This window comes from Leguminivora glycinivorella, chromosome 5 (genome assembly GCF_023078275.1).
Source record: "Leguminivora glycinivorella isolate SPB_JAAS2020 chromosome 5, LegGlyc_1.1, whole genome shotgun sequence".
NCBI lineage: Eukaryota > Metazoa > Arthropoda > Insecta > Lepidoptera > Tortricidae > Leguminivora > Leguminivora glycinivorella.
Genome location: NC_062975.1, coordinates 19334802 through 19341561, shown reverse-complemented (window position 1 = coordinate 19341561; position 6760 = coordinate 19334802). Strand labels below are relative to the sequence as shown.

The 6760-nt window shown below is 36.3% G+C and overlaps 1 long non-coding RNA gene across 1 annotated transcript; it reads right to left on the bottom strand.

Annotated features, from left to right (window-relative positions):
- Positions 1–3667: 3667 nt before the first annotated feature.
- Positions 3668–6194, bottom strand: LOC125226692. The gene is made up of 3 exons (XR_007177110.1): positions 6044–6194; positions 5387–5453; positions 3668–4426 (listed from the first exon to the last, which is right to left on the bottom strand). It is a non-coding gene; the product is annotated as an uncharacterized LOC125226692 (long non-coding RNA).
- Positions 6195–6760: the final 566 nt, after the last annotated feature.

Here is a 6760-nt window from a genome sequence, read left to right as displayed (position 1 = left end):
TATCAATTTTAAAGCACTAGTGGATAAAATGCGTTTTTACCCGCTGGTATTAAAGGACAAAACACGTGTTTCCGAGCTAGTGAGGGGAAAAATTCAATGTTGGCTGCTCGCGTGCGGTCCGTTTGTTAATGTAGGTAAGAATTTAGAATAGCGTCATTTTGTGAACATCAAAGGAGTGAGCCTTCTGTACTTGTACTATTATACATATATTCCGTGACAAAACTAAGAACATGTGTTCCAAGTACAACATTCGAAATGCCGGAAAGTTAGTAGGTATCGACCGTAAATTGGCGAAATCCAATTTACGGTCAAATTAACACATGTGATGGACCCTGCCGTCTATAATAAATTGCCGCAATATGTGGTTGAAGCGCCTAGTGTGTCGAACTTTAAGTACCTATCGCTTAAAAAATTGGCTGGTCGAGCACCCGTTCACTTATGACAATTTTTTTATTACCTAATTAGAAAAATATTTTTGTGCATTTTTTATGTGAATATTGCCTAACTTTTTGTAATTTCAATCTTCTGTCTATTTATTCTCTAAGTATTATTGTTGTATGAATATTATTTTTTTAAATCAAATCTTGACGTGTAAAATGGCGTTGAATGAAAAAATGAATATGAGTATGAGTAGTATGGTTATTTTAACCATTGAAAGTTTGTACGGAACCCTCGGTGGGCGAGTCCGACTCGCACTTGGCCGGTTTTTTATAATGAGTTTGTATAGTTATTGTTAATAATATGAAGTGGCCTAACGGAGCCGGCATAATGGACCAAGGCTTATATAAATTAAAAAACAGATTTAAAAAAAAAAAAGCTCATAGCTTAGGTACTACCTCGTGGTGGGACCAGTGCCTAAACGAAAAGAGTAAAATGATGGGTAAATCTTCAATCAATAAATGACATGGCTAAACTTCGACAGTGCCGGTATAAAATCAATGCAGCTATAACAACTTTGTACTAGTTAGAACGGCGGAGGTTTGCGTGCTGCACTCTTGATCGCAGGTGCTACTGTACCACTAACACGAGTTTTCGACACTTAGAATACGTACCTTCTCGATAGTGAATATGACACGGAAAATGTTTGGTTCAAGTAACTGTTTTAGGGGCGCTGTTCATTTTCTCTATACAATTTATTTATTTATCGTATGGCATATACCGTTTCTCTACTTTTAAATGTTTAAAAAGTCAGACTGCAGAGCAGATACTCGATTGCAGTCGTCGACAAGGTCTTAAGATCTGCCATACAATGAATGCCATTTTCCGGGACGTTTACGCTATCGAATTGTTATTTGAGCATTTCTTTTTTTTTTTGCCATTTTTTTTTAATTATGGAATTTTAGGTCAATTTGTACTCAGAATCACGAGTACTTTCAATCTCACTGGGAGACAAAAAGTGTCCCAGAATTTCCTTACATTTTTGTTACTTTCCTCTTTTGTTACCCCAGACAACATGTACGGGAAATGGTAACAAAATAAGAAAAAATCGTATGGGACAATTTTTTAACTACTAGGATTGAAAAAGCTAGTGATTCTGAGTAGAAATAGAATAATTTTTTTCAAAAATTTCACATTTCATAAAAGTGGCGAAAAAAAAGAAATGCTCATTTAGTTCATAAATAATGAAATAACCACTGAATAAAACATATCAAGAATTCCGTGAACTAAATTCTCAATAAAAGAGAAGCTTTTTGATGCTGTATAGGTACAGAATCAAAGAATAGTACACTGATTTTATAATTAATAAAGACGAAAAATTAAGCTGAACAATTACTTAGGTATTTATAACATTACAACGTAGCCTATGGGCTCTTGGCTCTCCTGCGGCTTAGGGAACCCTTTAGATAACAATGCTACAAGAAACTCCACCACCAAATAGCCAGATAGGTAAACATATTGCTTCTCATCAAGAAAGGTTTCATTATCTTACAGAGCTACCAAAAATTGGAGTTTAGAAACCACAAATTAACTGTAGATAGTAAATAAAATGAATTTGTATCATATTTATCTCTTATAAACATGCCATAAAGATACAAAAGAAATATAGCGGCATCATTATTTAGGAATTACAATTCAGGCGGAGCCGATTTGGCTGCGACATCGAGCGATTTATTAAAGAGCTCCGTGAATAATTTATTTTAATTAACCACCAAAGACAGCTCCATTTTTCGCTTCCATCTAATTTGCGGTTTCTTGACGGCGGTTTGTAAACCGAGACATTAATTCGAAAAGTTTGAGATGGAATCAAATTCGCCCCTTTAACTCGATTTTCTTTCACGACTTCATTAGGATAAAGTTGGTGAATAGGGCCTGTAGCCAAGAGTGCATTTCATATCGTAGTCAGACTCTCTCTATGCGACTTGCTGGAGCGTCAACAATTTTGGCGTTTGACTAGAGGCCCAGTGATGGTCTCGGACGACGTCAAATGTAGATCGAAGTCAAATAATAAAATTAATAAGTTACTGAAGCTTAATGCTTTTACCAAATATTGACTGTCTTTGCCTGCTTCGTCTCATGTTAGGTCCTGATTTATCAAAAATTGGACAGAAACTTTATTCAGCAAGGCCCAGAATCCAGATAATCAAAAACTTTAGAAGAATGCCAAATGAAAGGACAAGTTAAAGTTACTAATTAATTTGAAAAATAAACGGTATTATTATAACTACAAATTACTAATTTGTATCACATAAAAGTTATTTTCTGTATAAAATATAGAGTACATTGCCATCAAGTTATGCTAAGTGGAAAACTTTATGAACACTTTTATAAACTTGTTAAAAGTTACTCAACTTTCAGTTATGGATGCAAAGTCTGTTATCATTATTATACTCGTTATAAATACCTAATATACATTTTAAGTAAGTATCTCGTATTTCAACATTTACCTATGGAATGGACCGTCAGAAAATATCTATTTAATGTGTCACTTTTGAATGAATTACTAAACTTCTTCACTATTTATGCGTGGTTTGGCAGACAGGTACAACTTGTTAAGTAGGTACAGCCTGGTAAATATTTATAGAAATTAGAAAACTAGTGGCAAGATCCAACTCAGAACTCAATCAGGTAACCACTAATCAAGCAGCGTTGAAAGTTCTTCTTTAAATTAAAAGTAGAGGAAGGGTTGCAATAAACACAAGCTTAGAATGTGTGCTAGGAACGCGCCTCTTTCGTATATTTGATCGCCAGTGTCCGAGATGTGGTAATATGCAAGGGGTAATGTCATGTATTTCTGTTTAGGTTTTACATGGGTAGTTAAATGTAGAAATAAAACAAAATAATAGTTATTTTTGTTTATTTTTTAACTTTTTTCTGTATTTTACAAATGCTTTTTTTTGCGTTTGAGGCAAATTATCCTTCAATCTACAAATATCTGTGCCTTTCAATATTTTATTAATTATGTTGCACCAGTTAAATATCGACAACTTTACACTGGCAGTCAGTAATGTGTCAAGCACAACTGTCTTGTGAGCTGCGCATTTGAGGAAATCGAATGAATACTTGGAGAGGATGTGCCTTTTAATATTTTCTGAAATATTATTTACATGGGGCTGCCTCTCCAGGTATTCATTTGACTCCTTTACAATATCGCCAAACATCCTCACGGCATACTCCGATGGGTACGACAGCTTTTTTTTCTTTATGGAATTATATACCCTTTCACTGATCCAACTGTGACAGGGCCCTTCTTGGGGCGCAGTCAGATCAGTGAAACAGTTTTCGCATTTATTTTTTTGCAAAATTTTCCTGACTACCCATCCCGCAGTGTATGCCCGTGAGTGTACATTCAAGCGCTCACGGCGTACTTGTGCTTGCACGCTTTCAATATCGCATTCGATACTTGAACTGTCAAGAGGATTACTGGTCTCTGGTTGTGTTTGATCTTTCGCCTCAAACAATTTTTTTATATTTATTAACAGAGCACCAGAATCCTCTTCGCAGTTGAATCCCGCCGAGTGAAATTTAATGAACCTGGTGATCAACAGCGATTTGAACGTGCTTATAAAGCTGTGGCAACTTGGGTCGTTACTGCGATAATTGTACGCCCGTACTTGCTCAAAAAAATTTTCAATGGGGTCGGAATTGAAGTACCTTGGCCGCATTATTTTTATATTTTTGTTTTTAAAAAGCTGCCACAGCCTTATATAACTTTTTAAAGTTACGATCCAATTTTTTATTGAAGGCACAGATACATCACCCCGTATAGCATCAATAAATCTTATGGTCTCCAATTTCTTAATTGCTTGCCGCCAGAAATCGTGGTGCTGCGAGCTCTCTGTGACCGCCTTCTTCAGCGATTTCCCACCTGCTTCTTTGCTATTGAGTGTGGCTCCGTTGCACGAGTCAAATAATTCATCAAAAAAGGACACCACTTTTGAAGTGTCCTTCATCGTCTCACTCACTTTTCTTCCGTCCGAGTAGTGAGCTGCAAACAAAAATAGTATTAGTATTTCACTATATGTACACACTGTAACGAAATGTAGCTGTGACATTTAACAAATTTAGTATAAAGAAATAAAAACTATGGAATCGGATTGCATGAATAACTATCGCGCTAAACGATGACAATTTAACTGAATAATACCCATTTAAGAATATTATAAGTGCCTTTTTAATTTTTATTCATTAAGTCGGCATCCACGGCATCAGTGACATACATAACAAGCATTAGAAACATGAACATTTTATCGATTACTATCAAACGTGGTGCCGTGGCTCGTTTTGCGAAGCAAAAAGTTTCAAATTATACGTGGAAGTCTCTATCCAATGTGACAAGATGAAAAAGGACCCCCACTTGTAATTTTGTGACTTGTAGTTTTGTGAAATGGGCCATTGATCTACTGATTGTTAGGTCATTCTGCTAGTTTTCGTAATTAATATTGTTTAGACAGTAGGATCGCAATCAGTACGGCAAAGGAAGATTAATACCTATTCAAAATACTATGGCCAACATCGCCCTAAAAGCAACAAACATGAGAGTTGGAACATTATAAATTTATAGTCTTTAAAACTACTTTATTTCATTTTATAGGCACCAAGTCGAATTCCATTGCAGAACTGAGATATTGTGTGCACTGAGATATAGTGCATAGTATGTACCTACTAGGTACTACCTAGTATAAAAAAGCGCTAGTGGCCTAAGGTATGAGCGTGCGACTTTCAATCCGGAGGGCGCTAAAAATCTAGCTAAAATTATCCATGCAGCCATAATAGATACGAAAATCGCCGCACTGGCGTGTTTTTAGGCGCTCTGACTGCAGCTTGTAATGTGAAGCGCTACATGCGGCCGCTGCCTGCTCGCGCGCTGCACGCGGGCCGAGGGCCGCTCCCGTCACGCTGTCGACCCGCGCATGTTTAGCGAAAGGGCGAAGAGTGGCATACTTACAAAATTTTGACGTATACGATAAGGCGGACGCCACGGTATTGCTCAGAACTCGTGTGCAAGTCTTGACCTGTAAAATGATTGCAAAATTATTTTTTATACTGTTGTGATGCTCCTGTCGTTTATAAACGGAAAGATCTCTCACTCCTTCCTGATTCTCTGTTTTATTTTCCTGAGTTTTCTACAATATTTTTGTTTATATATGTAACTAACCAGTGCAATACTGACGGATTTCATAAACATTTGCATTGCATTTAATTTTGTCAAGAAATAAATTATGTATAACACTCTCAATAACATAAATACGAATGTAGTGAGGAGGTACTAAGTATACTAATCAGTAATTATTTATTGCTTTCATATGTACATAAGTTGGTACATTTCAGTATACCATAGCTATGAACCGGTAAGGGCACTGCAAATATAATTATTACGGCTCAGCCACGACATTGGTCTAAGCGCGACAGCGGTGAGCGGCGGCCATAGATTGGAGCGAGACACAGCGATTGGACTTTTCATTCGCACGTATGGCTGCCGTTCACCGCTGTCGCGCTTAGACCAATGTCGTGGCTGAGCCGTTAATATATATATGCATAGGCGATTTAAATGAAAAAGGAATTCATATCTCTACTATAAAGAAGCAACGGAGTATTAGTTTACCTTCATTTTATTAATCTTTTCAGGAATCACATGCGTGTCGTTCAGTTTATGCAGAAGCCGAGCCTCGGCATGCTCACAGTCGGTCTGGTACACATCGACGATGTCGCTCCACTTGCAAACCTTTCCTTCAAATTTAATATCCTTTGTTAGGAAATTATTTCGGATTCCCTTTATGAGATGGTACGGGTCATAAATGACACTTATGTCGTGGCCTTTGATTGTTATGACGTCGTCTGAAAAAATATAAAAACAATATGTATTCAGTAATTTAATACAAATGACGAAATCTAAAAATGACGTGTCGTGTCTAAATATAATATGCTAGTTTCCTATACTTAAAATAAAATAGTTTATGCAGTGCACGAAATAAAGCACCACATAATTATAAGAAAAATACGGACAGTCGTTATGTTTAAACATAATTTCTATTTAATAAGTCAAAGAGAAAGATATAAAGTAAATGAATTGACCGTGACGTCACTCCTCGCGATTTCATATTAATTCCATATTAGCAAATCGTTTTGACAGTTCTTAAATAGAAGCTGATTTGACTAGCAGGAAACTAGCCAATTATAATTAGTAATTAAAGTTCAACGAAGTTTAAAAAGGACAAGTCTAAATATAATTAGAATCATTGCTTCAAATCATGACCATGTAGTTAAAAACAATCTCCTACTTTCTGTTACATATTCCAGATCGCTTTGGCAACAAATCCCA